This window comes from Etheostoma spectabile, chromosome 4 (genome assembly GCF_008692095.1).
Source record: "Etheostoma spectabile isolate EspeVRDwgs_2016 chromosome 4, UIUC_Espe_1.0, whole genome shotgun sequence".
Lineage (NCBI taxonomy): Eukaryota > Metazoa > Chordata > Actinopteri > Perciformes > Percidae > Etheostoma > Etheostoma spectabile.
This window is the reverse complement of record NC_045736.1, coordinates 33,101,258-33,113,032: the sequence shown is the minus strand read 5'-3', so window position 1 is coordinate 33,113,032 and position 11,775 is coordinate 33,101,258. Positions and strand designations below refer to the sequence as shown.

General features: G+C 43.8%; 1 protein-coding gene across 1 annotated transcript in view; it reads left to right on the top strand.

The window, feature by feature from the left end:
- The window catches only part of tmem74b (transmembrane protein 74B), a 37,241-nt gene that overhangs the window by 18,668 nt on the left and 6,798 nt on the right, over positions 1-11,775 (top strand). The gene's annotated exons all lie outside the window — the stretch shown is intronic.

Genomic DNA, 11,775 nt, shown 5'->3' with positions numbered 1-11,775 from the left:
GTTCTGTTGAAAGCGCAGAGAGCATCATGAAGACCAAGGAACACACCAGGCAGGTCCGGAATACTGTTGTGGAGAAGTTTAAAGCCGGATTTGGATCCAAAAATATTTCCCAAGCTTTAAACATCCCAAGGAGCACTGTGCAAGCCATCATTTTGAAATGGAAACATTCAGGCTTCAAACAAAGATATAAAAATTTATTTTTGTGAAGATCACCAACAGGGGACACAATGTGAAGTGGAACGAAATCTATATTTTAAACTTTTTAGCAAATGAAAAACTGAAAAGTGTGGCGTGCTAAATGATTGGCCCCCTTGCGTTAAGACTTTGTAGAGCCCCCTTTTGCTGCGATTCCAGCTGCAGGTCTCTTGGGGGATGTCTTATCAGTTTAACACATCGAGAGACTAGTTCTTGCCATTCTCCTGTAAAACAGCGGAGCTCATGAGGTTGGATGGGAGCGTTGGTGAACAGCTATTTCAGTTCTTTTCCACAGATTCTGGATTGGATTCAGGTCTGGACTTTGATTTGGCCATTCTAACACCTCGAGACGTTTATTTGGGAACCATTCCTTTGTAGATGTTGCTGTATGTTTGGGATCATTGTCTTGTTGGAAGATAAATCTCCGTCCCAGTTCCAGGTCTTTTGCAGACTCCAACAGGTTTTCATCCAGAATGGTCCTGTATTTGGCTGCATCCATCTTCCCCTCAATGAGAACCATCTTCCCTGTCCCTGCTGAAGAAAAGCAGGCCCAGACCATGATGCTGCACCACCATGTTTGACAGTGGGGATGGTGTGTTGAGGGTGAGGAGCTGTGTTGCTTTTACTCCAAACATATCGTTTTGCATTGTGGCCAAAAAGTTTGATTGTGGTTTCATCTGACCAGAGCACCTTCTTCCACACGTTTGGTGTCTCCCAGGTGGCTTGTGGCAAACTTTAGACAAGACTTTTTATGGATATCTTTGAGAAATGGCTTTCTTCTTGCCACTCTTCCATGAAGGCCAGATGTGTGCAGTGTCCGACTGATTGTTGTCCTCTGGACAGACTGTCCCCCCTCAGCTGGAGGTCTCTGCAGTTCATCCAGAGTGATCATGGGCCTCTTGGCTGCATCTCTGATCACTCTTCTCCTTGTCTGAGCTGAAAGTTTACAGGGACCAGGTCTTGGTAGATTTGCAGTGGTCTGATACTCCTTCCATTTCAAAATGATGGCTTGCACAGTGCTCCTTGGGATGTTTAAAGCTTGGGAAATATTTTTGGATCCAAATCCGGCTTTAAACTTCTCCACAACAGTATTCCGGACCTGCCTGGTGTGTTCCTTGGTCTTCATGATGCTCTCTGCGCTTTCAACAGAACCCTGAGACTATCACAGAGCAGGTGCATTTCTACAGAGACCTGATCACACACAGGTGGATTCTATTGATCCCCATCAGTCATTTAGGACAACATTGGATCATTCAGAGATCCTCGCTGAACTTCTGGACTCAGTTTGCTGCACTGAAAGTAAAGGGGCCCAATCATTTAGCACGCACCACTTTTTAGTTTTTTATTTGCTATAAAAGTTTAAAATATCCAATAGATTTCGTTCCACTTCACAATTGTGTCCCACTTGTTGGTGATTCTTCACAAAAAATAAAATTGTTATATCTTTATGTTTGAAGCCTGAAATGTGTCAAAAGGTTGGAAAGTTCAAGGGGGCCGAATACTTTCGAATACCTTACTGGGCAATATTGATCTGCAGCCTGATATTTTAGTATATGAGCCATTGCGTGAGTATCTTATTATATTTCTCGTTTGTAACTGAGGTCATATCTGTATTTTGTGTATGAAATGTGATCCAATAGCCTACACAGAGTTATTAGTATTAATGTTAGCCTGTTAATGGTAGTATTAGACTAGCTTTCTATCTATTTATTTTTACAACTGTTTACTTTAAAATATTGTACTTTCTACTCCACTACATCTATTCTAAAGTCAGCCTATAGTTTTCATATCAAATTTGAAAATTCATGGTACCATCCGACACAGCATATAGATCAGTAAAATGATTTAGTTTAAAGCATTTGCGTTGTGAGTACTTTTACTTTTACCAGCCTGCTTCAGCAGCCTGCGGATTCACAATGGAGTTTTATATGTTATCTTTTATTTTAGTTACCACAGAGGTTTGTCATATACATGCCTAGTTTGTCCATTGAAACACACACCCACACACACACACAACACACACACACACACACACACACACACACACACACACACACACAACACACACACACAGTGAGACAGGTGTTCCATCTCATCAACACTTTAAAAACATGCGTTTAGTGATTTTTTTAAATATTTCACACCAAATGAACACAGTCTGTGAATGTAACACGGGTTGGAACCTCGTGCACGCGCATTTCAGCCGCCTATCTGTGTCCAAACAGCGTTTTCCCACCCGGGTTTAACTAACAGTTAGAAGCCTGAGTGAATCTTAAAGCAGAATTAAAGCTGCATTCAAGCTCATAATATATCCCGCTGACACTAATTTTAATCTGCCATCCAATGAATCGGTTTTGTTGATTTATTTTTGTTTGTACAGCCGGTTAATCTCCGGGAGCTCCAGGCTGAAGGAGCCCGCTGACAGCGCACCAAGCCCCCGGCCCCGAGGAAAACAGCCGGAGTGCCCACTGGCAAGCTGTCCGGCCGATACCACCGTGACCTTGGCATGCGCCAAACAGCCCAAACATGGACCTGTGTGTGTGTGGTGTGTGTGTGTGTGTGTGTGGTGTGTGTGTGTGTGTGTGTGTGTGAGAGATATCATCAACCGCCACTGATAAGACCACATCGACTGACACGTATCATTATCCCGTTCTGACGACCGAGGGGGGGGGGGGTCCGCCGGATCAAAGGGGGATCTTATTCTGACTGAAATACGCACCCGATCAACCAGCCTAAGACCGATTAGGCTACTCTCCGGAGGGGAACACCGGGAGGATTCGGTATCACGGTAGGCAGCGTCCAGCCCTCCCGAGCTGAATCGGAACAACCATCGCGGTAGCATCGACATCTGCGGGGGAAATCCATCAGAGGTGTCCGGTAAAGTGATCGGGATGACAGCGGGGTCTTACCTGGTGCTGATGCCGCGAAGAGGCGGGAACCAGGACGCATCCGGGCAGATGATGCTGCTGGTCATGTGTGAGGAGGATGCAGAGAGAGGGAGAGGGGGAGCAAAGGGAGGAGGAGGACCGAGGTGGACGACCATGCGCAAAAGCAGCCTGGGAGAGCTCAGTTGGTAGAGGCGCACGTGTGTGAGAGTTTACTCCTCGACGCAGCGGCCGGGGGTTCGACTCCGACTGCGGCCCTTTGCTGCATGTCACCCCCCTCTCTCTCCCTTCATTCGTCATTGTCCTTCCTGTGAAATAAAGACCTTAAATAAAAAGCAGCGTGTTTCTCTCTGCTGGTGGAGAGATGTGGTGGGCGACATCAAAAATAAAGTGTGACCTCAATTAATCAGAAAATAAAACTTATGTATATGTGTCTGGAACAGAGCCAGGGTTGTGGAAACAGGCTATGATTTAAAAAAAGGACTTCTTGTTCATTAGCCTACATTTCCTAATTTTGTTATGGCCCCAAATAATTATAAAGGCGTATGAATGTGGGATGTGAGAATGCTGCAACAGAACACAGGCTGGAACCAAGAGCTCTCTGTAGCCTACGTGTTATAATATATGTAAGTGTATGTGGGGTATTTCTGAGTTGATGTAAAAGTATATTAATGTTGCAGTTGGTCAACGTGGAGCCATGTTTTAGTTTTTTTTTGTAGAGGAGCAGTATAATACTGCATAATATATAAAATAAGCAGTGACATAATTTTTATGGAAAGAATAAAAATGAACTTTGAGTCTCAGATAAATGTAGTGGAGTAAATGTGCAGTATTTCTCTCTGAGATGTATTAGAAGCATAAATAGCATAAAATTGAATATTACTTCAAGTTTCCAAATTGTACTCCTCATTCAGTAGGCCTTCTTGAGTAGATACCTAGTTCCACTCCACCCGCCAACTACCATGAGATAATAAAGAGGGACATCCTCTTGTATCTTGTCGAAGCTATTTTGCAGGTAAAGCAACATTTAACTGTCGTTCCACTTAGGAACCAGCTGGGATGAGGACAGGGAGCCCCTCGGATTTGTCCGTCCAGAGGTTTGAAAGACAGTCCCGTGAAACAGAGAATGTCCCTTGACCCACTGCTGAGCTCCAATCCTGAAATGAAGGGTCACGGTGGTGGTTCACTCTCACAGCACAAAATGGTAGTCATAAAAAACCTGCTCCTTGGTGTGTTTAAAGAAAACCATGCCTGTTACCATGGCAACACATGCCTAGTGCAGCAGCATTGCCATGTTGTTATAGATACCAAGAATGTTTCATACAGAGAGAATCCATCACAGTGTAGGCCTAATCATTAAAAGATTTCAAATGTCTAAAAAGCACTAGACCTATGTGCGGTATCCCAATGTTTCCAGAGAATTCTGTATTTAATAATTACAGTTGGTCTCCTGTTAATGGCGTCATAATCCCCTCTGCACATCAGCGTGGAGCTGGTCTGCCCCCGCTGTCCTAAATTTTAACCCTGTTCCCGGTCTGGTGGAGCCACCACCTTTAGGCTTTTAAATCAATACCGACATAACTATTTATGTAAAAATACTAAACACTTGTTTACTTTAGCTCAGATACCAATTATACATATTGGCTGGCTCATATTTGCCATTTACCCTGTGAGATCACATTATTTAAGTCAGTCGGACTTATATTCAAGAGATCTTGAATATCTGAACCAAATTACCAGGGACGTTACATAATATATGTGTCAGGGCTGGAACTGGGACACGAGTTTTTGCGGTTGGAGGAGGTGTTGCATCATTGGAAAAACCTGGACCCCGAACCAAATTTAGAGAGTGGTAAAAAAAAACGGTTGAGTAGAAACTAAAAAAAAATGTAATCAGAAAACAGAAAGCTAGCAGACTGGCAGGGCTTCTGGGAGTCCGACTAACGATCCTGATCCCACGCGTCCGTCTCTCTCAGAGAAGGAAACACCGGCTGTCGGTGAGAAGCACTCTCCGTGTACAGGCAGCGGCGCGGTGAAATGTTGAATAATCTAGTCACCGCGACCAGGATGGCCCCCCCCCCCCCCCCCAGCATCAGGCCCATTATCAGCCTCTCACCTTGTGGGACGTAAGGTCAGAGGCCAGAGACACCCCTGAGAGGCTTCTGTTCCAGAGCTGGCCCACACATCAGCCGGGCTAATTTTAGAACCAGGGCTTTGGATTCAGTTCAGCAGGACGGAGAGATGGTGGTGTCTCATGAGCATTATGGGGTTCTCCTCTTCCACACCAGTGTTAGTTACCAAGTAGCTCCCCGCTGCAGGGTTCTCTGAGTCTTCTGATCCCTGATGCCGATGACAACTGATCCTAGTATGGTACAGAGGCTGTTCTGCAAGTAGTATAAAGTAGTCTACTATATCTGCATTGGTAATTAGGCTACTACAAGTATTATGGAGTTCTGAAGGTTTAACAGATTTTACCGGGCAACTATTGATCTGTTGTCACGGCGATGCGGGGAGAACAGCGAAATACAACGTCACGTTACATAGTCATTTAGTAATCGTGCAGTTTCACATACTGGCCAAACATCGCTGTGCCTGATGACATCATGTTGCGTTGCAGCACGGCCCTGCATCGTTTTCTGATCTCACTTAAAACTAAAACCTGTACTCCTTACCACGTCCAAAACTGATGTGGATGGAGTGTCCCTTTAAATAAAGCTCCTGTGGGTGTCAGAGGATCATTTACACCAGCAAATAACTCACAGGTCTCAGTCTACATGACAGACTCTGACTGGCGAAGAAGTGGGTAAAACAATTACTCCTACTCCCAGGACAAGAACCACATTTCCTGGGTGAGCACCTCCTGTTAGGACCCACCCATCGCCCCCCACCGCCCCCTTACGCAGATCTTCATGGTCTTATAGGGCTACAGCCAGTCAATGTGACCTACAGGGATAAAAACGTGGAAAACATCGGCTCCTGAACTCACTCGAATTAAATGGTTATTAGGTTTAATTATTACTATTTACTCTGTCCTCTCACTCTGGTGCTCCCTAAAAAAGACCCTGTGAGTCCCCAGACCACATGTTGGGACCCATGGGTTTCTTTTAACCATCAGATAATAACGAGGCCCCTGGTGAGTCTGGTTATCTTTGTTGTCTTCATCACGGCCTGAGAGAGAAACACTCTGCACACCCACACGTCTCGTCCCTGAGGAGTCATCTCAAAAGGGACGCCATACTTTCATCCCTGAATGTTTTGAAAAAGGTGTATCGTCATGGTAACGAGCAGGTAGAGGACCAATGGGAGCTCGACTGACGTCCACCTCACACAAAAACAGGAGGAAACACAACGTTTCCACAGAAGTAGAGGTATTCACGTATTTTAGTAGCAACTGAGGTCTTTAAATGGCCATACCTGTTTTAACATTACCTGAATTCCTTTTCATTTTTTTCAAGTTTTTGGGCCAAACACTAAGAAAAATGTGACATTTCATATAACATGTAACCACGTTCTGTATTTGAGGGCAGATTCAAAAAGTCCTGATTTTTTAGGAAAAAAAATGTCTAAAGAGAAATGAACTCAGAGATTCAGTGGGATGGAAACTGACAGGATTGCCATGGTAACGGGGGGAATGGGGGCAGGAGGATGCATTATGTATGGGACCTCCCTCTCCTCCCTCTGAGGCTCCTCAAAAGGAGGCCCACACCTTTCCTCGCCGCAGCTCAGGTTCATGTGTCTACAAATCAACTTCAGTCAACAAGGTTTAAGCTGCTGAGATCCGTTTTCTGAACAACGAGGAGGTTGCGTCGTGAGGTGAACGGTCACTTGTTGCGCTCCTGACTCAGCTCCAGGGACAGATGCTGTTCCCTCTGGAGCTGGTCCGAGAAAACAGCTAAAGGAGAGGAAATATTTTCAGGCCATTTTAAAATTAGGCGTATGTATCTGTCTGAATTGGACTAAAATACATAAATGATGCAGGTTTTTTACTACCAAAGCCGTCCAGGATTAGGGACTACAGAATATGATTACAATGCTTAAAACAACAGGATACCTATATATTTTTTCTTTTATGAAAGGGATTATTGTTTGTATCTGTTGGGTTCTTTCTAGATGTTGATAGATCTGCAGAATCCCTTGTTCTATTCTTATTGTAGATTCCATTCTCGGTGAGTGTGGGGGGGGGGAGGGGGTGGGGGGTCCCTGCTGGGGTTCCAGCGCCCTCCAGTGGTTAGTACTAGACACAATGAGTTGCTAGAAGCCATCCACGGCTGGTGTGTCTTTCAGCCCTGAGTGGTCGGTTCGATTGCCTGCATGTCCTAGACAAGAGTCTTCAAACTTTTTTAAATCAAGGACGCTTAACAGAAAGAAACGGAGCAGGGACCTCCTTATATTTATATATATGTATAATATAGTCTCAAATTAAATTGCATTTAAAACTGGGCGCACAATAACCTGTAGGTGGTCTAAGACCTTATAATACCTTTTTTGCATAGAATCCTAAGTTATTAACAGTAAAATAGCCTAAAATTGTTGTTGTATTTTACATAAATCATGTTTTAATAAGGTAATCCTAGTATTAACTGTATCTGTGATGATACTCAGAGACTACCTTACCACAAGCCACTTAGCAGTGGGGACTTAACTGGATTGCTAATAACAGTTGGAGTCACGTAAGATTATTTTTTTAAATTTTTGAAAAAGAATTATCAATTATTTTGGAGGTCCCATCATTGACTCTGAGGACTCCCTGCTCTATAAATTTTCATAACAATTTCATTTCAACTGAGCATTTTAGACAACATTTTTTTAAATAGTCCATTTAGTGTCCTTCTGGAGCTTGGATCACATCAGTGTTTTCAAGATTAGGAATGAACTTTGAAACGGGAGGGTTAGAAACACATTCAAAAAAGAAAAGAAAGAAATTACAATTTAGGAGAAGTGTCCCGAAATGAGGAAGAAATGAAATGATAAGAAGTCAAATGAATCAACAAGTACTTTTATTGTACAAAACCTTTGACTTTCGTAGAAATCACTATTTGTGCGTAAAGGAGTTTAAAAGCACTAATGTGACACTAATTTGCTCCCTGGTTACAGATTCATGTTCATATTGTATATTTTAGGCTGTAATTTGCATTTTTACAAGTGGTTCGTTTTTCCCCATGTGCTTTTAGTGAACTAGGTGTGAACAGAACAGCATAATAATCCTCAGATTAATTCAAAAACATCAAGTGTAGTACTACACACCAGGTACAACAACGCTGCGTCAATGGAGCACACGCGCGTTTCTTTTACAGCATTGTACAACATTAATGGTTCATAACCACGAAAGGGACGATTAAAGAAAGGGTTAAACTACGTAGTAAAAGCTCTCTGGAAGACGGGTCTGATCCTAGAGAATGCACAGCAGACGGGATTCATCACATCCTCTTTAAGAAAACTATTTACACAAGTTGACGTTTTAAATCATTGACATTTTTTTAAAATATTTGACATGGCGTGAAGAATGACGGGCTGTATGGGAATCAAACATCAACTTCGGCTTTTCAGTCCCATATCTGAAGATCAAGGACAGTAAAAACTTCTTCACTACTTGTATCTATTTATTTGTTGAGCAGAAAACACCAACATGGTGCCCACGTGTTGTCACGGCGAGTAAAAGGATTAGGAAAATTAAACTTCCTGATGAAGGTTGGACTCAAAGCTCACATTAAACTGATTGAAAGAGTCTTTACTTATTAAAAAAGAAGTTGGCCCGATTAAAGAAAACTTATTTTTTCTGAAAATGACGTATGAAACAGACTTCTACAGAGTACTGCAGAGGTTGCTAGTGGTGTTTGTTGGACTACAGGTATTGGATTATGTTACATTCAGGACAATAAAGTATTTTGAAAAAAGTTTCAGCAGTGTGTAAATAAAGACTGAGAACAGCTGCTGGTGCCGTCTCCTGGCGCGGCAGCTGTTTAGCATCCGTGAGTCCCATGCTCATGACGTTCAATCAGGACGTTCCATTAACAGGACGTTCCATTAACAGGCGTTCCATTAACCAGGACGTTCCATTAACAGGACGTTCCATCTAACAGGACGTTCCATTAACGCGCAGGGCACGCTACAAGGGGCGTGGCAGGGGCTTTATCCCACAGACATGCAACAGAGGCTGAAGATGCTCCAACAGCTGAGCTACCTGAAGGTAAAACATATGAAGGGTGTCCGTGACTGGGTTTTGAGTCCTGGTCTGGCTCATATATCCCATCCTAGAGATTATTCTAGAATGGGATAGGTTTTGGGGGCTGTGACCCCAGAAGTGAGGTTACTTAGATCAAAGTAAATGGCATGCTTTGTGCCATTATTTGCTGCTCCGGTTCAATGACCCTCAGGTCATAATATATAAAAAAAAAAAAAAAGGTCACAACTTTAAAACGGACATCAGTGATGAAAAAATACTCTCATCGTGTCCTTTCGTCATGAGCGTTTAGCTTTTTAAAGTGAGGAACAGTTCTGTAATGAAACTTAATTCATTCCAATGTTTCTACGTGATTGTGCGCCTGGCGGCCCGTCAGTGGCTCTGGCGCTCCGACACGACGTCCTGCAGCCTCTTCAGCAGCACGTCGGGGCTGCTGCCGTTCTCTGGACACGCCCTCTTACTGGGGAGTCGCACGCCGATGACATCATCACGTCCCCCTCCATGGTGAAGGCCCTCTTCCGGCTCACCGAGCCCTGCCGGATCATCGGTTGATGTCGGATATCCTGGATGGGGACCAGACCGAGGAGGAAGGAGGGGGATGGGGGAGGGGGAGGGGGGGGGAGGGGGGGAGAGATCATGTAATGGTGTATAGTTTGGATAAGCACCTTATTTTATATTTCCTCTTTCTTACTCTGAACTGCAAGCAAACTTTCCCTCAGATGAATAACGTTCTAGCTTGTAAGAACACATGCCCTTGACTCCAACCCTCTCTCCCAACACTAGTAGGGCTTAGCAGCAGGCACTGCTGGATACACTAGACGTGGATCATGTTAACCATTAAGGGCCGCAGGTCGGAGTCGAGCGGGGCGTTGCGTTGAGTAGTAAACCTCTATATATGGGCGCCCTGCTTACCAACGAGCTACCCGGCGCCGGAACACCGCTTGTGGTGTATTGTGCTGTTAACTGCAGCGTCCTATCACTTTAACCTCAAGAGGTTTTGTGATGTTTTGTTCAACGTGGAGGCAACAACAACGTTTCCATCACGACTTCATGGCAACGCAGGGGGAGTAGTTGATATACAAATGATCATTTTGAAGGTGAAGCATTCCGTTCAGAAAACGAAACGCCCCCCCCCCACAGATTTTGTCTGCTACAGATTTCTGTTAGAGAAGAGAAACTCGGAGCAGCAGAATGGTAAGTGGGACTGAATTTATCAGACTGTGAACATGGAGAGGGGCATTAAGACTGCATTCCAACATGCAATCAATGGTATCTTTAATGTCTAAGACGCCAAGCATACATGAAGCCTGCAGCTCAATTTAATAATCCAAATGATACAGTTCTCTATTCGGACAAAAATTTACGGCTTTAGACAACTACCATAGGAGAACAAGTCAGCCGGTCTGTTTGAAATGTCACAAAAACACAATTTTGCCAGCTTGCAATAAAACCCTCATCTGTGTGTGGTGTTTGGTGTGTGTGTGTGGGTGTGTGTGTGTGGTGTGTGTGTGTCCTTGCCTTGGACGGGCTGCTGTTGATCCTGTAGTGTAGGAGTTGGGGGTGAGGCAGCCTGCAGAGTTTGTGGGGGGAGACGTACAGCGAGTGTCTCTGAGAAACCCGACGAGGAGAGAGAGGCTGAGCCCGAACCGACGGAACGGAGAGAGAGGAGGGGCGTCCGTTGGAGGAGAACACACACACACCACCACACACCCACACTTTTGTAAGTGGATTGCGCGGCTTTTCTTCAGCGAAAAAGATTCAGGAGTTATCGAGTCGTACCCGTATCTGGGTGGCGTAACGCAGAGCGAAACCTTTCATCTTCAGGACGAGACTTTGTTGTAGAACTGGATGAGGTTCGCCCGCTCCTCCTCCCCTGATGGTCTGATTTTGCTTCTCCTGAGACCGGATTGGGTGTTTCTCTGCACGGCTGTTGTACACTCGCACACGCACACGGATCACTTGTTTTAAGGATTTATACAAAAAGAAAAAGCCAAACATCGTAGGCTGCAGCTGCTCTGATGTCATCATTAGCTGAATTGTTGGGTTTACTGATCATTAGCAATTAATCAAATATGAAGTTCTCTGCAACTATTTTGAATCATTATCGTTTAAGTTCCTTTTTAACGCAAAAAAGCCCAACGGTGTTGTTCGGGCTCCTCGACAGAGAAATTGCGGGTTCTAATTGTATATACAGTTTATTGATATTTGAAGGATCCCTTAACATAACGATGATGAATGGGAAGGAAAGACAAAATTACTTTGCATATATCATACAATTCAATAAAAAATATTTTTGTTGTTGCTACTTTAAGTTGCCCACAGGCGCATTCCTAATGTCCTACTAAATACGTGGTGCTCAAAAGTTTACATAACCAGCTTAAGTGACTAAAAAGAGGAATAAAAAAAAAAGCATGTTTTGGACAGTTATTTATACTAATTAAAAATAGGTAAGAACAACCTTAATGCACCAATTTTCTTTGTGAATGAATAAGTATGTAAATAAATAAATGTTCT